A 22,901-nucleotide genomic window follows, 5' to 3' on the forward strand; every position below is an offset into this window, starting at 1 on the left:
TCCTAACTATGGTGGACAGGACTACTTGGTGGCCGGAAGTGTGTCCTCTATCATCAACCACTTCAGCTGACGTTGGTCGGCCATTTATCTCCTCCTGGTCATCGCATTTTGGTGTGCCATTGGACTTGACCTCCGACAGCAGCCCCCAGTTTACGTCTGAATTGTGGACTGCGGTTGCAGAGAGCCTTGGGGTTAAACTCCATCGTACCGCCGACCACCAGCCACAGGCCAATGGCCTTTGTGAAAGGTTCCACCGTACCATGAAGGCTGCTTTAAGAGCTTCACTGGTGGATAATAGCTGGATGGATCGCCTGCCTTGGGTTCTGTTGGGCCTGCGTTCGGCCCCTAAGGAGGACCTGCGGTCTTCTTTAGCTGAGTTGGTCCTGGGCCAGCCATGAGGGTGCCAGTAGAATTTCTTCTGGGTCCTGGAGGTTCTAACGTTCCTATGCGGAGCTGGGTGGTCCTCACAGGGGGGACTAGATTTTTTGCCCCATTGGCGGCGCATCACTGCCTTCCATGGTCGTTTGTGCCCTAGGACCATATGTCTGCTGAGTATGTTTTTATTTGCCATGATGTGCACCGTTTGCCGCTCCAGCCTCCTTACAATGGCGCATTTCGGGTATTGGAGCGGGGGCCTAAGGATTTTTTGGTGGAGTTGGGGAATGCTTCTGAGAAGGTTTCGGTGGATTGTTTAAAGCCTGCGCACATGCTGCTAGATGACCCGGCTCTGATTGATTGTTTCTAATTGGGAGAGGTGTAATTCTGCCACTGGCAGTTGGACAACTGGGACGGGATTGATTTTTTTCACAGATCATCTATCTAATATTTTACTGTCAAGACATAGTGACAGTTTTAACAAATATGTAAAAAATACCATTTTACTAAAGTTACCTACTGCAGCTTTAAAGAGTTTGTTGACTGAAATATGTTTAACTTGGAGTTTAATAGTTTCTGTTAATAAATTCTAATATTTTGAAGAGAAGTTGTTGTGAATGCAGAGTTTGTCGGTGCTCGAATCATCTATTGTTCTTATACCAACGCCATATTGGTCGGGTATTCAAAGGAAAATACGTGACAGACCAAAAGTTATTTAATTAAAAATTAAATAACTTAACATGTTATTGTACAGGACACTGCTCCAACAGCCATGTCCACTTGCATCTAAAAAGAGACATCAGCAAAGCAGATACCCAGGTAAGTCACCTGATGTCATTTATTAATCTACACAGAGCTGCTTTAGGTGTAGTGCAGATAAACACCTGGCTAATTTTCCCTAATGCCCTGCAGTCAAAGCAAAATGTAAATCATGCTCTAAAATTAAACATTTTGCTCGTGTTTGCCTTCAGCCAAAACCAGAGATCTATATGAGATATGTTTACCCAAAGTGACTGTTCTGTACCTGAGAAATGCTCAACAAGAAAACACACTGCAATATTACTGCACGTACACCTGCCTGTCCAGATACTGACCTAAAACTTGTGGATTCAGGCTCTGTAGTGTCCATCTTGCCCTACTACCTTCATGAAAACACTTAAGTTACACAGCATTGCTTCTACCTACTCTTCAGCTCGTAACATACAGAAAGAAGGAAACCCCTGTATACTCCATCGAGACCTACTTTGTAGTGAAAAGGGGTACACCTATTTTAGAAAGAGACCTGATGAAAGCCCTTAACATATGCATTAAAGGCAACACTGTCCTACCACAAACTGACCAAAAACATCCTATGATGAATATGGAAACTGCAACAACGGTAAGCATAGCCATACAGACCAGGTTCTCAGAATTGTACTGCTGACTTTCTTTTATGTCTTCTGTTGCCCTTGCCCCCTCAAGCTACCTCTACTTCTGAACCTGAGATAGTAGAGCAAATATCTGCTACATTGTCTTCACATCAGGTAGCTTATTTGATACTTGCTCTGATTGCTGTGAACTGTCAGCTTTATTCACACAAATGGAAAAAGGTTGACTTAAAACAATGAAAGCAAGATGCTTCCACCTTACTACAAGGTAAGAAATGAACTTTCAACCAAAGACAGTTGCATCCTACCAGAGACTAGACTTATTGCTGCACTGTGCACCACACACTGATCATTCTTGCACACAGGAGTCACCAAGGCAATTTCCTGAACAAAACAGTGAACATCTGCCTACTACTCAGCTGCAAATGGAGCTATTGAGAGGGTCTATTGTGCTCTCCAATCCATTCAACAATTGTAACCTTAAAGACACTGTTATGAACTGGCTTCAATTGCATCTTTTGCATTAACATTGCCTAAGTAGGTAGACATGCAGATTTACACTAATGAGTGCATTATATGTTTGGTTTAAAAGGTAATTACTTAACTTCACTTTATAGTTCAATTGTTATAGGAGAATGTGTTCCTTTTCAGAGAGAGGAAATGTTGTGTCCTGTAATTACATGTAGTCCCACAAGAGGGGACAAGTGTGATGAATAGGAGTGTACAAGACAGAAGAATAGCTTATCAGATGAACTGCTTATGGTAGCATGTGCTCTGTTGTAATAACATGCTCCAAATGTTTCATATAAAGTTTATTAAGCTTCTGCTATGTGCTGCTTCTTTTAATACTGCAACACCCAAGAAAGACCCAAAGCTTAATTGAAATGTATGCCCTGGATAACATTGTCCTGGTTTTGTTAAGTTTGTTTTGCAGTCATATAATCTTTGTGACATATTGGGAGGTAACTTTCTGACCCACATGCAGAACCACGAGCAGACAACCAAAACAGTTTGTAACTTGTTTATTTAATACGCTGGGGCAAGTCTGGGATTGGTACTGGTCGGGGCTGGAACCTGGAGCTCTGTGAAGGACAGTCGGGATTAGCAAGGGAAGATGAGGAGTTGTGCAGATCATTGACTGTGTGGAGGAAAAGGAGAGGGCTTACGGTGCTGGTCAGAGAGGAAGGCTGGGAGGTACGGGGAGGTTTACTCCGGGCGTCCAAGTTGGTAAGTCCGTGGGCAGCGTCGGAGAGCGAGCGGGCTGGCGAGCACAACTTCCAAGAAGGGGAGTCCGTGGAAAGCGAGCAGGGCGTCGGGCACAGGCAGACGCTGCAAAGTGAACTGCAGGGCTTGGTTTGTCCAGTTGGTTATGTTCTTCGAAGAATGAAGATGGTCTCCAGAATGCAGACAGCTTACAGGACCTGCGGTTTGCAACAGAGGTAAACTTAGGACAGACTGAACAGAGCTTAACTGGTCACTAGACAGGTTTCTCAAAACGAATGACATGGAGGCTTGAGGTTAACACTCATGTGGGACCATCAGGCGATGAATGCATGTCCTGAAGCTCCTTATAAGCGCCTCCATCTGGATTGCTCCCAGGTGTGCGGCATTAAGCCCATCACCACTCATAAGTGACTCTCCTCATGACAGACAGACTCAAACAAACACATAACAAATCCAACAATGTGACACTTTGCCTCTCCTTTCTCCCCTTCACTCCCTGTATGGCTGATCTCCTTTATTCAACAGGGGTGACTCGCTCTCCTGTTTCTCATTCACACATCAAGTCAGGCTGCTTGAGAAGACCAGCAAGATTCACACGAGTTACCCGATCGTTGTTAGTAGTTACAATAACCAGATCTAAATAATGTGTACCATAACAATGAGGGCATTGTTTTGGTACACATTATTTCTTGTTGCTTATTCTTTTTTCTGAAATTAACATTGTGTATTAAAATTCAATTCAGTGTTATTTATATAGCACCAATTCCCAATGCGTCATCTCAAGGCACTTTACAAAGTCAATTCAACCAAATCATACAGATTTCAATTAAATTCAATTAAATTCAAATTCAAAGATACTTTATTGATCCCCGAGGGGAAATTAGAATTCCAGTACAACCCGTCCAAACAGACATCATGACACAAGACAAGGGGGGGACGGGTCACCAAGGCTTTGCTGCCCACTCACAGGCGCTGCCCTTGCTAGATGAGAAAGGAGACCACATTAGGTAAGTAGAGGGGAAAAAAATCACATTTCACACTTTATCCTTAGCAGGATACAGTGTGAGATTGCAAAAAACCTCAGCACAAAGAAGCAACATGTATGCAAACAACATCATGCCGGGATCTGTGAAGGTGGTGTGAGGGGGTGCATATGTTTATCTTGAGCATGTGTGTGTGTGCAAGTGAGTGTGTGCAAGTAAGTCCATGAAGCACTGTCCCGGAGGCCATTGTCCTTGATGGTACGTTGGAATGTTCATCAACCGGCCACAAAGTTCTGAGCAGGTCCACAGATGTCCTCAGGGAAGGGAGGGGGGCAGAGGGAGCAGAGCGTCATGTTTACATAACTTCCAGGAGAAGTTGAAGATAGCCAGCCATCAAGGCCGTGCAGGGGAGCCAGATTCAGAAAAACAATAATTATTTGGGTTAGGCTGACTCTTAATTTTCTGTCAGCCTTGAGAGTCTCGCTGGTGCTTCTCAAAGGCGAATCCAAACAGCCAAATTCCTGGTCTTTCGCCAGATCCTAGCGAACAACTTTCTCCAAGATTTATCCCATTTCACCCCTGAGTACAGGAACCGCAACCTGCCTGCGATCCTGTGTAAGGATCACATCCAGTCTGCGATTCAGCTCACGTAACATCTCAGTCTGAGTGCTGATCGCCCTGAAGATCCCATCACACATGCCAGGCAGCCTCACAATGGCCAGAACAGCTGCTGACGTTTCCAAATTTCTCGATTTATCAGGTAACCGCTGACTCCAAAAAGCACAAATCCTGATATCAAACATCCAATTATATACACACCTTCGACATCCTCGACTGACATTATCGACAAACACACAATCCTCCACTTCTGCCAGGAGTCCATTGTGTATCTGGAGAAAAACGTCCCGTCTGGACAAGAGGGTCCCCTCCACCCTGTTTTCTCGTCGAGAAAATTTGACCAATTGCATTGTGAGACCAGCTGACCAAATCCATAACTCAGAATTTTGGAAGATATGCAAAAAGAGGCTCCAAAAAGAAGACAAGACACAGAGCTGAAGCAGGGCAGATATGGGAGGGTGGGGGAGACAGAGAAAAAGCGTCCTCCTCCACCGAGAGCGGAAAAAGAAAAAGTCAGGTACATACATTCCGATTAATCCTAACTATCAAACAGTGCAGTCAAATTCAGTTTAATATTAAAATTGGTTAAAAAAATGTTTTTATCTAAGGAAACTCAGCCAATTGCATCGAGTCAGTGACTTGTAGCATTCACTCCTCCTGGATGACCATGTAGAGACAGTGGACAGTCACTTGCACTGACTTTGCAGCAAGCCCTCATACTGAGCATGCATGTAGCGACTCCATAAGGAAAACTCCTTTTTAACAGGAAGAAACCTTCAGCAGAACCAGGCTCAGTGTGAGCGGCCATCTGCCACAAACGACTGGCGGTTTGAGAGAACAGAGCAAATAAATAAAAGCATCTCCTCATTCCTCTGGCAGTATAGTGGTTTACTTTACAGCCTAAACATACCTGGAGTTGCATCAAGCAGTGGTGCTTCTTTCTTAAATGGTGCCTCTTGGTGAGCCACACTTTCTACTACCCAACACACACACACACAGAGATCCACACTGTCCCAAAGAAACCAACACTGCAAAAACTGTAACCTTTAATAACATAACTTATCACAAGCATTCAGAGCTGAAACATTACTCATCTGTTTACTGTTAGACCCTGTACTTCATAAAAAAACTTTTTCAATAAAATGAAAAAAAGATTCAGGCTAAGTAAGCATTTTCACACTTGTCTCAATCTAAGGTGGCCCAAATGCCATAATGCCTTGCAGTGTTTTATGTCTTTTAAAAAATACAATAAAATAAAGGTTCATGAATCTCAAATTATGTTTTATAGAATCTCTGTTTAGTGTAGAATTATCTAGTACATGTTTGATCAATGTAAATATTTTATATTATGAACTATAGAAAATGAAATGAGCAAATAAGCAAAAATAACAAACAAAAAAAAGTCTGACGGATGTGTATTTTTTCTATCATTTGTGGCACCCCCAGGCCTGTGGCCCTCTGGGCGGTGAACCATACTGTCCAATGAAGAACCACCACCGCATACATCAGCGCACAGCCAATCTTTGAAATTCTGTTTAATTTACCTCCTCCTACCTGCTCCACCCTCAGATGACCAGCAACTGTTGCTGAAGTATAATTTTCTACAAATTCGTAAATTGGAGCGGAAAAAAAGGATGTAGGTGTAAGTCACATAAGGGACAAGTGAAAATACATAAAATATATAATTAGCCATAAAACAGCTAACTATTTAAAAAATACTAAAAGAGAGAAAAAAAAGAGAAAAGTGTAGGAATCAAAACAGATGAAAGAGCAGAACAGAAGAATGAAGGGATGGAAACGGATGAATGTCTATTATGCTTTTTTGGGTTGAACTTAAGGGAAATGACCTCATCATGATACTGGTCCAGAGCTCTACAGTCATGTTGACTTTGTAGCAGTGAAGTGCACACATACAGACACATGTATTTACCTTCCATTGAATGGTGGCCAATAGCATCAGAGCCTGGTCCAATCACTTCCAGATCCAGTGACGTCACCTCTGTCAGGTTAACGGGAGGAACATAAGCCCACATACACATTAAGCACATTTCCACCAGAGGGTACCAAACTGATCTGTAGCTTTTCTTCAGTTGTGTCACCGACTGTTTTCATGCTTTCTATTCCTCAGTGAGAAACTATCATCACGTCAAACTGTGAGTTCAGCACAGAACTGATAGGTTTAGTGTTGTGGCACAAAGCCACGTGATGATATTCCCAGCTGGACTCTAAAGTGCCCCCTTGTGCGATTTAGTAGGCTGCAGAGGTTAAGGAAGAGATGACACTGGCTTCCACCTAGTTTTAATGTGGCAAGAACCTAGTATTACAACAGCCATTTTTGGTTAGGAAACCTGAATTTGGATGTTTTGTAAAACTCCCAGGTGTTGGTAAGCTCGCAATGAATGCTGCAGGATATATTGCCCTTATGTGAGTTAGTGCCACTACTATGATCGAATAGAGCAGTGTTTTTCAAAGTGTCAAGGCATTACAAAATATACAATATTACAGATTGCCAGTTTATTCTGTTGTATCTTAAAAACATATAAAAGATTCAAATAAAAACAAATTCCCATCCAATGCCAGCGCATGATTGGTTGAAGGTAACAATAATTATGCATTTTATTTATACATATACATTAAAATATGAAGTTTAAAAAATCTACAGGAAGATCCCCTGAAGTTGTAACTCCATGAGGGAAAATCTTACCAACCTTGACCTCTTACCAGTCCAATATGACTGCCCTGCATCTATTATCAATAGCATATAGCACTCTCAACCTCCAAAAAGACCCAACCCCACTCTAAGGCCCCACAGTCTGAAATCATTTTCCTTTTCAGGAATCACATTATTTTCTGTTACGAATAACCTTGCTTATTATTACTTATAGATGAGCTTTTACACACACACCATAATGATAAAGTATAAATGCTAATGTTTTCACTTTTGTCAGGATAAGATAAAAATCCTCACTGACCCACATTATAAGGACAAATGACCTACAATTTGACATAAAGTTTAGTACATTGGGCCCGATTGTGGAACAGTTTGTAACCGGCTTGATTAGATGGCTGCGGCCACACTTAGATTGAGGGTTGGACACCTGCTATTACACACTCTTTCAGATAGACACCAGAATGGTGTTGCTTCTGAGGAAGATCCGGAGGAGCTCCGAGGCGTCTAACCGACAGGAGGGGGCGTTAGCTCGGACATTTCTGTTAGAGAAGGCGGAGAGGAAAACTTGTCCAAGTTCTCTTTCAGTTCAAAACTATCTATAGGGTAATACACATTGTTGGGGTCATCCATTTTGGTGGGATAGACCGGTTGGGCTGCGCAGTTCGACATGCACAGTTCAAAAGATGTCACAGCTCTGACATCACCCGGGATTACAAAACGCGTGGAAAGTACATTTTCGTTGCCATTTCCAGCGTGTCTCACAGGACGACGCAACGGAGGTGCATATCTGGAAAAACAAAAGCTCAATGGCGAACCTTTCCTCCACACAACCATTCCCGGAAGAGCTTGAAATCTGGAAATCTGGAAATCTGTCTGATATGAGAAGGTCAGAAGATTCATAACCGATCGAAGACCATGCCGTCACTCCGGCGCAGGTGAAAACCCACAGAGGTGTTTCCAAAGACATGAGTTTTCCTCTTTGGTGATTCAGTCAACTGAACGGTTGAAAGATGAGAAGTTTGCCGTTTTTGAGTTGATCACAAATGTGTGTCACTTTGGTCCTCCCCGCCTGTTTTTCTTTTTCAGACCTACGACCCATCCTCAGCAGGTGGAGAGAAGAAATCAACTTCAAAGCAACTTCTTTCTTTTTCTCTATTAAATTGAATAGGTACATTTAGAGGTCTGGGTCAGGGTGAGGCATAGTTAAGGTGATTTAGAATCACCAGTAGTTCATCCACGGTATCAACTTATTGCATGCAATATTGATTGAAGTGTTTTATTCTGAGCTATTTTGATTTGCTGTGCAAGTGTGCGATCAGCAAGGTGCGTGTTCATATTTTTGTCCGGCTGATCCCAAATCAGCCAAGAGTTAGAAGTTGGACTTTTAAAGTTTCTCCATTCAAAGCCGCTGCAGTCTGGGCCTCGCCTGACCATTCCTTTATCCCAGTTTTATTACTGGAGTTTTTCCACTAAGTTTCCACCTCAGAATTAAATGACTCTTTGTTTGAGATTTGGGGCAATCAGCTGCTAGTAGCAATGGGCGCAGCCCACCGTTTACCAGCTGATTGTTGCCATTGAGACGCATCAGCACACCAGGAGGGCTTCTCTTTCCAAGTTAATCCAAATTGCACATTTTGTCCATAAAACTGCTGATTTGATCTTTATAGACACTCAATGCGCATATATTTTCTTTTATTATTATTGTTATGTAGTCATAATTATCCCCTATGTGTAGAACAGTGCTTGTTAGTTAGGTAAAGGCTTTTGTTGTGTTTATTTCATGCAAGAGTGATTTATCTGTCAAAAAATGTCAAAGTTCCCCCACCTTCGGTGAAGCGGTTGATTAAACAGTGACATTAAGTGTGTTTTTTTTCTTAATAATTATTAATTATTAATGATAATTAACTAATTGTAATTATTAAGGGCTTTGAGCCCATAATAATACCAGAGGACATCTCTGATTTCTATTCGTAATTAATGATTTTTGATTAAGAAAGTATTTTTCTGAATTATTAATTTTAATTATAATTTGTTATAAATATTAATTAATCAATAATCATAATCCTTACAACATTTAATTTGGCAACTTCAAGTAAAGGAGTCAGAGGTGGGTCACGTGACAGAGGATGGAGTAGATCTGTCACATTTATATTTAAGGTTGCTGAAATGAAACATCTGCACATATACACATAAATACTAATGTCTCTGAAAAACATACTAAGTACTACAACCAACTACATATAACAGTACACAAGTGTCTAGGGCTACAATGATTTTATTTTTAGTTCTTAGCTGTTAAAATGAATGTTAAATCATTTATCGTGTGATACTCGAAGCTTGAAAAGTCTTCTTGATTGTGTTTTGGTAATTTAAAAGCAGTATACATTTTGCTGCCGATTAAAAGTAAGAACTGTCACTGTGTGTAAAGTCTAGTACAAGGCATCTGATAACCAAGCACAGAACACATTTTACAAGATTAATAAACAAGTGGAAGCTAGTGGGAGCCACAGACTGGTCACACCAACGTTCAGGAGCAACTCTGAGACGATGAATCAGCTGCTTGGCTTCTGAACGCGTGAACTTTAGAGTCCTCACTGGAACGTTCCAGGATGGTTTCTCTGCACCACTCGTCCAATGACAAATCCTGTCTGATGGGCGAAGATTTGGTATGAAGTCAGGTGAGGGTCAGAAACACAGGGGCAGGCAGTAAGGTAATCAGGCATTGGGTGAGCTGAGGGCGAAGGTCATAATCTGTGTTCGTGGTCCATGTCCACAAAGCAGAGCTTCATTTCGTATGGAGTTCTTAAAATTTTCTCTGGTGCTTTTTCATAGATTTCTCAATCAAATATCCATGTACGTTTTGGCTGTTGGTGTCTGTTCGGTCTAAATTACAATTAGATTAACCAATAACTCTTAATATTTCTCCTGAGAGCCACACTGATAAAACAAACTTAGAATTAACTCAGTAAATCTGAGACAAAACTGTTTGCCCACATTTTATTTTGATATGTTTGAATTTTTATTTCTGAATCAAAATTATGTACTTTTACCAGCTAAGAGACAGATAACTTAGCCAAGTTTCATAATGCGACTAATCACATTAAATTCTAACTCGTAATTAAAATGTCTTTGCTCATTTCATTTGTTCTCCAATGTTAAAAAGAAAAAAATATATAAATGGAGCTGTGAATTAGGCATAAAACCTTACTAAAATAGCAATAAATGTTTTAAATAGATTTTCTCTCTGAAAACCAAAGTTAAGATGAGTTGTTCACTGCCAAGAGTCCCTTAAGAGGCTCAGCTTGTTAACAAGCTTGACTTTACATTTAGCACTTTCAATAAAACTTGATGCAAACTAAAATTCCTGCTAAAAACAAAATACAACCATAAGTCTTTTAACATCTCTTAACCTTTCCAAAGTTGATATAATCATTCATATTTCAACCCAGGTGGACATTTCTACCTCTGCTTGAAATGTACAGAATTCAGACTGTCCTTCCCATAACCCATCCAATCTGGACCTTAAATTCACACAACCACCCCTCCCTCCCCGGGAATGCATTGCTAATAATTGTTTTAGTTGTTTGGTTTTCATCAAGGGAAGAGAGCAAAGGCTGCCAGATATTTAAAAAATCAGATTCTTTCCAAATGGAGAGTGTCTGTCAAGTCTGCCAACCAATGTTTGAGAGAAGGCACCTTATTTTTTCTTGTAGAGAAGGATACGTTTTTTCAAGGTTACAACACCATATACAAGAAGGTGCCGTTGTGCTACACTGAGTTTTATATTCTTGTCAGATACTCCCAGAATGATTAAAATTGGATAGGGTACCACCTGAACTCGCAGTATTATGGAAAGGAAATAAAATATGTTACACCAGTACTCTTGTAGGGCATAACTGTGTGATAGCCTCAGTGGATTCACACTTCTCACACAGCGGTGAGCTATCTGTTAACATTCTATGCATCCTAATCTTGGAGTAATGTAACCTGTGTAGAGCACTCATGAGGATATTCTAAGCTCTTTTACCACACGGGTAATGAGGTTCCAAGCTCTTTTCTCCAATTTTTTTTTCTGAAAAGTGAACTGGCAAAAGTTCTAAGTCTCTTTAGCATTTCTGGTTTGGCCCTCTCAAAGTTAAGAAGGTGTGTTTTGACATGGTTCCTAAACAGCAGATATCCAAAGAAATGAAATGAGGCAAAGGTCCCTCCAATGTACAGACTGCCAATATTGCAAAGCCCAATTTCTTTCCAGACGTTGAATGTCCCATCCATGGTGGAGGGAGTGTGGACAAGGGGTTTGCTGCTATCGGCAGTAAAAAGCAGAACATTTTAAAATTGAAGTGTTTTCTCAATTGTTTTTAAATCCTTATCTTGTCATTTATGATAGAATTACACCTATTGTCTGCTTTGCTAACAGGTATAGGTGATACTATAATCGCTCTTATAGATTATGGTAAGCAGTCTTCACGTTTCAACCTATAAACCATTGAATGGCAATTGAGCTTCACCCAACCAGTGTGCAGTAGTACGTAATCCAGTTGCCCAATAATATAGTTTGAAAGCAGGCAGCACCAGCTCCCCATTAGTTTTATGCTTGCAAAGATTATCATTTTTAATTTTATGTGCTTTATAGTTCCAAACAAAAGGAAGAATGATAGCATCCAATTTTTAAAAAAATTATTTAGTATAGAATACGGGTGGATTTTGAAAGAGGTAAAGTTACCTGGGAGAGAAAAAACAAGGAAATTTGGAGTGTTCTCCAGAATTGGATGTTGTGCTCCAGCTTTCTTAATAAGGCAGGATAATTGGCTTTATAAAGAGCGTTGTACTTCTTGGTAGTTGCCATCCCCAGATAAGTCAAGCTGTCTCGAATTATACAGAAAGGAAACAGTTTAAGCCATTCTTGATCCACAACCCATATTGGGAGTAACTAGCTCTTGCCCTAATAAAAGTTGTATCCGCCAAACCTAGGCCATTCAACCCAAATGACTTTCAAATGACTTTTCGTCATCCAAACTAAGGATAACGAGAACTTTTATGGGTGGCCTGGGAGAATACACATTATAGTTTTTAGTATTTCCTCAAATGTAATGTCTACTTTTAATGCTTCTCATTCTTCTTCACTCAATGAAGGGAGTTCACATCCATCTAGAAATGAATGAGTTGTATCAGGTGTTGTTTTAAACTTAAACATATACAAAATTTCATAGAACAGTTTGAATCGATGATTATTATTTCCCTGGAGGTGAGGTCAATGAGGTCAAATTCTACCGTTTAGACCGTCCCTCCAGAGCCAAGCACTTTTCTGAAAGTTATTTGACTTGTCCATGTAGCTGCTTAACCTTAGCTTCTCGTGCCCCAACAACATCAGCCGTAGCATTAGCTGAGTCTTCTAAGCTTTTCAGGGTGTCATTTTGAGTGTTTAGGTGGGTGTGTACAGCAAGTAATGCATTGTCACTATCTGTTTTCAGAGCAACTATCTCTCCTCTCAGAGCTGTGTTCACATCTGCAATCTTTTCATCAATTTTGTTGCAGATTTCCGATTTAGCTTTTGATAGTTCTGCCTGCAGAGAGGCAGCTAGCACGGCTTGGTCATCCACATTCTGAGCTTTCCTCTGAAACTGATGACCTCCCGTTTTACCTCCGCTTTTTTCTTCTCATGTCAAAGTTCACCATGCTGTACGAGAAAGTCAAGGCTTGAAATACCAGTGATGAAAGTGCCAGTGTTTGTGTCTGTCTGTGCCTGATTGTCTGGAAGGACTTTCCAGCATTTCAGCAGTCTAAGCCCCGGTCAGGATGTAGTTATGCAGCGCTAATTTGAGAGCTGTCTGATTGCAAGCTTTCTGTGGGCCCCCCAACAAATGCACACACACAGACACACTTTCTATCAGTCATTAATCCATCACGTGTCATTAACTGGGAAGGATGGGCTGATTGGAACCAGAAGGAGACAGAATGATGTCACGCGAACACACTTCACTGCCTAGGCTCGGCTCTTGTGTGTCTCCAAGTCTTCGTTTCATCCTCGTTGTCACCACACACACTCTCGGGCTCGTCTACGGGACTGATGTTTAGACAGATAAAAGGAAAGGAGCTGGCCTTCCTATTTCTGCTCCTCCATCCATAATATCAGCCTGAATAGAAGACAGGAAAAGCACTCGCTGCAACAATAATGGGAAAGTAAATTCTGTGTGAAGATAAATATGTATCTGTAATGAATGAGAATGTGTTAAGAAACACAGATGTATTCTTCCTCCTGCGCCAGCCCATCACAGTTTGCACCTCCTTCCCAAAGCATAACAAAGAGCTTACATTTTTAAAACACACATTCAGCTGAACACCAAGCTGCACTGCTCTCTTTGGAGGATGAGCTATTGTTTAGCAGTGACAGTAATCCTTTAAAGAGGTGCTGCATTTCCAGGCTGAGAATAGATCTCTTTATTAACACTGACGTAGGAGCATTTTCTATAAATACAGGCGGGAGCCACTAATAAATCATTTCTCATGGCCCCGATAGAGCTCCAACCACGAAGCATTAAGGCATCGTGAAAGCTAACCACACATTGGCAGGCCTGTTCTCTCCCTCTGTGTGTGTGTGTGTGTGTGTGTGTGTGTGTGTGTGTGTGTGTGTGTGTTTCACCATGCTTTGGCAGGCACTATGATGGGTCAGGAACTGGGCTTTTGATTGAAATAGCATGCTGAGTTCCCGTTTCGGCAGTCTTTAAATTACAGAGTCTGAACTGCAGGAACTCTTTGGGGATGAAATCAGAAATATAAAAGTTTTACGTATCTGAGGACATTCAGCATCTGACTGACAGGATGTTGAGCCAGAATCAGTTCATTTGTTTTGCTCTCCCTTCATAACCTTATATGTGAATGTTCATGTCTGCAGAAGTTGTGGATCAGTGGTGATGGCATCCTGTTAAACTGGCGACCGTACAGAACCTATCCAGAACATATGCTTCATCGCTTAAGTCTTTATTCAAAGTATTATAACCAGCTAAAGTGTCTATTTCCTTTACATTTTTATACACTAGTGCTCTATTAAATTTCTGGTCACAAGAGTGTAAGTACGTTTGTGTTTGTTTTCCCCTCAAACTATTTATAGATTTCTACAGCCATGTTTTTTCAACTCTTAAGTCGATCAGAATCAGAATCAGAATCAGAATCAGAAAAGCTTTATTGCCAAGTACCTTTTTGGACATACAAGGAATATGTTTTGGCGTAGTCGGTGCAATACAGTACACATTAAACAGTATAAACATATCTACAATATAATATAAATATATGCAAGAGAAGCCAGGTGGGTCAGGCCAACATAAAGTAGTCCATGGTTGTGGAGAGGAAAAAACAATTTCCATCACTTTAAAAGTGTTTTAGGAATAAAAATTCTAAAGATGTGGTTTGTATTTGTATTCAGTTCCACTTTACTTTCATATCACTGAATATGTTTCAGTGCAACCCACTGTCTTCAGCAATCATCTAAATAGTAAAAGGTCAGCTTGTGTGTTATTTAATCCTATTGCAAATCCAACTGTCCTGAAGGTTACAGAGGCTGGTTACAGCAAGTTAGTCGACAACATCCACCTTTACTTAAAGGCTGTGAGAAAATTAATCAGAGGCTCATAGCAACTCTGGAGGAGCTGCATAGATCCACAGGTCAGGTGGGATAAGCTGTCAACAGGACAACTCCCATTTGCAGCTTTTCACAAGTCATGCACACAGAAAAACATGTAGAAGAGGGTGATTTTGTCAGATGAGAACAAAATGTAACTTTTAAAGTAGCTAACCTTACACATCACCCTGAAAACACCAACCCCACATTGAACCATGGTGGTGGCAGCATTATCCTGCAAGCATAGATTTCTTCAGCCGGGACACGCACGCTTGTCAGAGTTGATGGATGGAGATAAGAACAAAACAATTTCTGCAGCTAATCTGCTAGATGGTCCAAAAAACTTAAGACTGGCACAACGGTTCAACTTCTAGCAGTGGGTCCTAAATATACAGCCAGAGCTGCAGTAGAATGGTTTAGATCAATGGTTCTCAAACTGTGGTACAAACACCATACTGGGGGTGTCACTAGTGGTGCTCAGGGGAAATTTTGGTATCAAGAGTTTAGAAAGTAAATAAGTACTGAGTTATCCGTATAGTAAAGCTAATCAACCAAAACAACCAATAGGATCGGTGATGCACACTGATGTGTTACAAACAACTACTACTCAAAAGGGAAGAGTGGTGGGAAATAGTTTTGAGAGCTGTTAAATGAAACAGAAATCGCTGATGTTACCTTATGCTGCATTCCTTTTAACTTCTTAAGTCACAACTTGGGTTTTGGAATAATATTAAATCCAGTTTAAACATGCAAGTCCAAACACCAGAAACGTTTGCTAGTTATTGCACTCAGTGACCAGGTTAATTACCATTAGCAGCACAAGCTAGTAACAATACATTTCTCAGCACTTTATGCATTCAAACACTAATAGAACATATTCACAAAAAGAGATTGTACAGGTAATATATGATACAAACTGCCAGAAGTGACAATAAATAGTTTATTACTGCAACTATCGCTATGTTTTAAACACACAGCAGCCATATTGATGTTTGAGGTTGAGAATGGTGAGAAATATTCATCTGTCCCTCTTCATACTTCAGAGTACTTTTGTTTTTGTTTTCCCAACTTAGACATTGGTAAATTTTTACTTCAAATATTTAGTGCAAATCAATTTGTAATATTTTTCTTATTTTTATTGGTGAAAAACATCAATGACTAAAGTCCATCTCCTTGTTGCAGTACTATTTAAAAAATGTAAATATTTAAAAAAATATTAGTTTATAGTGAGGTGGCATTTAAAATATTTACCACCTGTTCAAATCAAAGTCTTTTAGAATGGAAAAGCACTTTGAATATCAATGTCTGCCAACAAAATATAATTTTGGTCTTTGTGGTTTTGCTTTTCACCGTTAATATTTATTGGATTTTGAATTGTAAAATCAGTCTGTTATCCTTCTCTGTTTACAGTCTTTTAGGGATATTGATGTTTTGATGATTTACCTGTAATTAAAGCAACTTTTATTCAGTGGTAATTTCTAAAATTGTCTGAGATAATCAAAGGTTTTTCAGATTTTTTTTCAGTGGCGCATGAATGTGTGCTTACCCAGCCAAAGTCAATAAATACTTTGTCAAGTTTCTTCAACAACAAACACAGCTGTAAGTCTCTCTGGGTATGTCTCTAAACCTTTGGCACATCATGATGGTAAGATTTCTATTCGTTCCTCTAGACAAAACAACACCTCCTCCTTCATACTGGGTCCTCCTGGACTGCAGTTTTCAAGTCAGAGCACAAACTCTCATTTGGATTGTAGCTCAAGGTCCTTCTAAGAAATTTAAACGTATCTCCTTAAACCACTTTAGCATTGGTTCAGCTGTATGCTTCCGGCCGTAGCTGTTTTTTACAACAGGGTCAGTCCTCTGGAACTGCAAAACAGTGTCTGACTTTAACTTTTGGAAAATGCTGAAGGGAAATGCCTGTAGTGAGTGTGACAGCATCGAAACATGGCAGCAAAACTATCCAGAGCATATATCTCAAGTGAGGAATAGAAAAAACAAAAAATGTATTCATGTTCAATATGTCTCATCTGCGCCTTAAATATGCATGACATTTTCGGAAAAGTGCACATTACTATTTGAGCAAAAACATTACAGAGCAATACAATTACAGTGCAGATCTAATTTGTTATCTTTATTTCGGTCATGTTTAATTAGGGGCTAAGTCATGTTCAGGCTGCCGGTAAAACACTGGCCACCAAAGAAGGTCAGAGAGTTTCTCTTGACCAAAGTAAAAAAAAAAAATAGTCATAATTTCCAATGGTAAATACAGTCTCCTTCTTAAAAACCCATTCCCTGAACTACTCATACATGACACTTTTGCTTAGTAAAGGCAAGCTTTTTCATCTTTGTAACTTTTGGCTAAAAAACACAGAATTCCGGCTACATTAACATTACTTCCTCTTCCCCCAGTCTTTGCTCAGTCTGTCCTGTCCACCCCAGCTAACTCAAGCCAGGCCAGACCAGCCAAGCCAATGGTTTGACCCTCTTCAGAGGTCACGCCAATTGTTGCAGCAGCCTGTCCTCTTGCAGTACTTTGGGTCGGTCCTGCTGAGCCAATCGTCCCTCTAACCAGGCTCATTCTGAGAAGATGTGGGAGTGAAAGGTCCGATTAGGACCTGCTGGAAGCGTTCAGTGTATATGTTCCCCACCCCGCCCACCACATTGTCCCAGCAGGCGGCCCCTTCCAACCGACCCCTCTCCGCCTCGGCCCTGCACAGCTCTGAACTGTGATTGGCATGTGAATTGCAGTGTGTGGTGATGATAATAAGAGTGCTAACCGGGTCCAGGCCTGCGCCTTCCAGCCAGCACCCAATCTGAGCTGGCACGGCCTGAAAGACGACCGCTGCCAACATCTGAAGAGGCAAATAAAAATGACAAGCTAACTGTTAGGAACTGCTGATTTTTCACATGTTGTTTAAAAAGCTTTTGTGACTGTGCCAGATTTTTTTCCCCTCCAGCTTCTTTCTTCCAAATTTTCATCCTCAACCACATCCAGATATTTGAAACCCCTCATTTATCAAAAAAAAAAAATCTAAAAATAATCCCCCTCCACTATAGTGCAGCTTTGACTTATTTTGTTTAGAGAAAAACTGCCCAGAGTGATTGTTTCCAGTATGACAAAAACACATCAAGACAGTGTGACTGAAGGTTTTCATCAAAAACATCCACATCAACACAAAACAATTCATTTCCTTTAAATCATTATCATTTCCTCCCACTATACATGTTAACAATTCCAACACAGCAAACGACACATTTCAAGCATGTTTAAAGCGATACTTCAGAATTTCTGAAGTGGGTTTCTATAAGAACATTTTAAGCAGCTAATACCAACCCTGTTCAGATCTGCTTATATTGACTCTTTTGGCATCTTTGTTTATTATAAAACCAGGTTATTCCAGGAAGCTGAAGCTAATGGCTAGTCTGTCGTGGGCTAAGAAAAAAGTTGACTTCTACCGTCTTAAATAACTCCAACTTCAAAAACATAACATATGCAAACAATATTATACAAACCTCTAAGCTACAGTATTTTCATGTCTTCATTAGACGGTTATTTACACAGAATGCAGAACGTGTTTCACACAGGAAAATCATTCATGGTGCTTCTACCTCCTACCTTTATTCACCATGTAAACAATCTTGGCTTCTTTGTAAAAGACCATCCAGTGCAAACATGATTTTGGATTAAAGGTTCACAAAACATAATTTGCATAATCTGTTACAACATCTTTAGACTGGAATTGTTGTGGTGCCTCTCTGACTAGCTATTATCTTCAGCCTCCTGGACCAACTAACTTGAATGTATACTGAATGAAGATGGTATCTACTGCAGGTAAGGTATTACCTACTTAGAGCTTGATAACAAAACCTCACTTCAAAAGCTCTGTACTATCCCTTTAAGTTGATTTATTGCTAAGCTTTTTTTGCTAAGTTTTATCCAAACAGTACAAAAATCATGTGCTTTTCTTACACATTACGGTATTAGGAAACTACACTATCACCCTGCGGATTAGTTTTCAAAACCTTGACATCTTTCCGGGTAAAAGAACTCCCACTCCTAAATCCCAGCCCCGCAAATCTCCGTGGATCCCGGTGCCCTGGTCAATCACAGTCATGGCTTGGCAGAGCTGCCTGTCTGGGGCGCCCAGGACGGAGAAAAGACTCTAGGGCTGACATCCCCACATGCAGAGTCTGACTCTCATTATCAATTATGGCTGTTTTTGTTTCTTTTTACCACAACATTAACCACACAGTTACTGGCAACCAGAGAAGAAGGGAGAGAGAAAGAAAAAGCAATTTTCATCAAAAAGAATTAGCTATCTAAACAAGTAAGATGGGTGTGGCGTTAAGCCTCGGATTTACAGTTGGCCTTGTGGAAGCTTTGTGGACAGATGAAGATCTATATGTGTTTAATAGGAAGAGGGTGAGTAGCAAGGGATAACTAAAGGCTTAGGGCAAGAAAGGGAAAAGGAGGGAGGCGGAGGGAAAAGATAATTCACAACACACTTGTGGTGAGAGGAGGAGGCAGAGACTTGGCAGAGATGTTCCTCTCCTCTCCTGTTTTCTTCTCGCCCTCTTCCCTTGTTACCCACAGATCAAGCTGAGGCACAGGGAGCTGGTGAAGGCTGGATGCCCTGGCACATGAGCCATTAAATCTTCCAACACTGTGGGCAGTGCGGTGGTACCAGGCTTCATGCCCAGGATCCCAAATGTTGCCAATGAGAAGAGCGGAGAAACTGCAACGCATTGGAAAAGCAAAGGAACCGAGGCACATTAACAAAAATATTTCACCCAAACCACTGGACGAAGTTTTTTTTTTTTATTCTGTACAGTTCAGGAATCACAAGACAGCAAATATTTAATCAGTTTTCCAATGTTTTTGTGATTGTTGCTCTGACCAATGAACTGCTTTTGTCTCTGCCAAAGCAAAAGCCAAGCTGATCACTGAAACATCTGCATGCCTAATATGAAACATTACGTCTAAACTATAGGATTGCTTTGAACATCTTAAAAACTGAAAGCATATTACCATGCAAATTCTATGAGACGGGGTTGTCTCATAGTGTAATTTCCAAGCAATTTCTTTAAAGAACTAAACTGCTAACAGATTTTTAAGCTTTAAACCACTAGATGCTCCATAGTTACTCAAGAGGAGCTGCAGAGATCTGCAGCTCAGGTGATAGAATTTCTTGACAGGATAACTATCAGAAGAGAGTCAGGAAGAAAACTAATGTGTAAAGAAAGTTTGCTGTTTTCTGCAAGCCACAAAGGGACATATCAAACATGAAAATAATGTGAACTGGTCAGATGAGACCAAACGTCTATGAGTAGGGCAACAATAAAACTGTGCATCACCATGAACACGTCCCTGCAATGAAACATGGTGGTGAGAGCAGCATGCTCTGGTCCCCCCTTGTGTTAGAGGCTGCAAAAGTGTTGAGACTGGTGCAGAGGCTCACCTTCAAGCAGATCAATGACCCTATAGTATAACTATGTGTTAGAATGGCTCAGTCAAAGTCCAGACCATAATCCAACTGAGCATTTGTGGGAAGACTTAGAATTGTATGTACACATAAGCTCTTCATGCTATCTGCTATTTTGCAAAAAATAACAGGTAAAACTTTCAACCTCTAGATGTACAAAGCTGGTAGAGACATACCCCAAAAAACTTGGTGCTGTAATTAGAGCAAGAGGTGGTTCTACTACATATTGACTTCACTTGCAAAAATAAACCACACTTTTCAGAATTTTATTTGCCAAAAATGAAAAAGGAAAATCATGTTCCATTTTTATTCCATGTCACAATTACTACAATGTTCCAACTACTTTGTTTGTCTACACTTCTTACAATCTGACATATGAATTGGTTCCTTGAGTTAATGTGAAAACAATTTCACAGACTGCCCGGGGTTAGTTGATCAATCAGCTGTAGATTTGGAAAATTCACTGTATAAAGAGAAGGCTGACAAAATGATGTACATTTGATTCGGTGAACAAACGTAAAAGAAACTCAAGAAAGAAGAAGTGAACAACAAGTTGTTGTTTGCTTTGACTAATTTTTTATCAAATTTCATAAAAAGTAGTTTCATAGGAATTGTTTTCATCTCTGTAACTCACAGCACTTTGTGGGTTTGAAATAAACTTTCCAATATCTAATTGTATTGAATGAACAGTAAAAATGTGTTGTTAATACAATCTGTCTTTTATTGCTTTAAACATGCTTTTGATAGGGTTTCAGATAATTGGCATGAAACAAATTAAACTGGCAAATTTTGAATTTGATTTTTTTTGTTCATATTTCCCAATGCTACACAGCACCCCTCACAATTGTTGTCCCCCCTGGTAGAGGTGTATAAAAAAAAGGCTTAAAACAAATGGTGATTATGGAGACTCCCTTACTGGGCTGGCCTAAATTTCTACAGGGTTTGAAGCAGAACTGATTGTGTGGCCCCTCTTCCTGTTAGGAACATCACCACAGGAAGCAGTGTTTCAATGCAGATTTGGTGAAATTGCATAATTGGTCATTAAACGCTTTAAATAGCTTTACGAAATCTTTATTTTATTCTGTATTCTTGTATGTTTTTATTTGGTGTTATACTTAAGTGTCTCTTGTGGCAGTTTATTTTACAGTTACAGTTTTTTTATTTACAGTTTTACAGTTCATTTATCCTTTTGTTTATTTTATTTTGTTTTCTGTACCTGTGCCTTTGGGCCAGGTATCCTTCAAAAATTTGATTTTATCTCATGAGACTTCCTGTTAAAATGATGGATAAATAGAAAATCTGAATAAAAGGCTGAGGTTTTTTTGTAAACAAACTGATCTCAAACACAAAGGAAGGATTAAACTGGCAGCATCAAAGTGTAACTATGTTAATCAATAAGAATCAATCAATGAAGATTATTCTTTGCACTTTTACATAATAAGCTTGGCAATTCTTTTAAAGTCTAAATTTACATTTGAAACCATTTAAAATGTTTTCATTGAGCTATGCTGAAACCATCAAATCAAATTTAATAGTATTCTCATTCTCAAAAAACAAATCCAAAAATTCTAGATCTGTGTTAAAATTCAAGCATTTAAAGGAGGCCCCTGATGGTTTGGCGATAATAAGCGCTGGCTTAGTTTGAATTGCCTTATAAGGGGAAGGACACCTTATAAGATACTGATTTATACCAAGCTACAGTTTTAAAAGCTGTTATTTTTTAATATTTTTGTTCCATTGCTCTTTCAAAGGGGTTGTGATCATTAATATGCAGTCATATTGACAGCATATAACCAATATAAATTGGTCTTACAGAGACAACTGCAATGATTTATAACAAAATAGTTCCTGTTTTTTACAGTATCCTCAGAATTCCCTAGATACATCCCTGGAGGAGAGCATTTGGACTCCTTTCAGCAGCAAATCAGGGACTTTAAAGATATTTAGAAACATCTTCTTGAGTTTTCTTTACAGCTTCTAAAGACAGACATTTCTCTTGCAGAATTAAAATTTCTACTGCTAATCAGCATGCTGAGGGGATCTTTACTGCTTGGTCCTCTCTAGGAGAGAGTGGGGCAAAACAGAGGTTATAAGAAGCAGATGTGATGTTTTACACACACACTCATCATCCAGCTGATGACATCTGAGGGTCAAATGAATTTGTCACTATCGGTCATGTTGGAAAATACTCAGAGACGTTGCCTGTTCTTTCTACAATAAACCTTATTCAGGTTTTTTCTCTTTAGCAGTGGTAACATGAGCACAGATGAACAGGTCGGAGCCCTTCAATCCCCCATTGTTTTCAGGTTGAACTGCAAGCAACCAGATTTGGAAACATTTGCTGCAGCAAAAGGTATGTTGTTTATATTTCGGGTGAGCCTTCACTCTTCCACACAGAGAGCTCACGTCCCATTAGAGCCACTGTACAATAATCGTTTACAGCATTCTGCACTGAAACCCTCTACAAATGTCACAGTCGGCAAGTTGGAGGGAATTTGACGTTTGCCAGTGAGCGGGCATCCGCTCAAGCAGTTTTTGCCTAGAATAACCCTCTAACACACACAC

General features: G+C 40.0%; 1 long non-coding RNA gene across 2 annotated transcripts in view; it reads right to left on the reverse strand.

Moving 5' to 3' along the window:
* Positions 1 to 2,689: 2,689 nt before the first annotated feature.
* LOC124860511 overlaps positions 2,690 to 22,901 on the reverse strand; it is an 89,180-nt gene continuing 68,968 nt past the window's right edge. Inside the window, exons 1-3 of one of the 2 annotated variants that reach the window (XR_007036376.1) lie at positions 6,498 to 6,977; positions 2,909 to 3,163; positions 2,690 to 2,824 (exon numbers count right to left, since the gene is read on the reverse strand). This is a non-coding gene — a long non-coding RNA (uncharacterized LOC124860511). Of the gene's footprint in view, positions 2,825 to 2,908; positions 3,164 to 6,497; positions 6,978 to 22,901 lie in introns of those variants that run through there. The other variant, XR_007036375.1, reaches the window with a different exon arrangement.

This window comes from Girardinichthys multiradiatus, chromosome 23 (assembly GCF_021462225.1).
Source record: "Girardinichthys multiradiatus isolate DD_20200921_A chromosome 23, DD_fGirMul_XY1, whole genome shotgun sequence".
NCBI lineage: Eukaryota > Metazoa > Chordata > Actinopteri > Cyprinodontiformes > Goodeidae > Girardinichthys > Girardinichthys multiradiatus.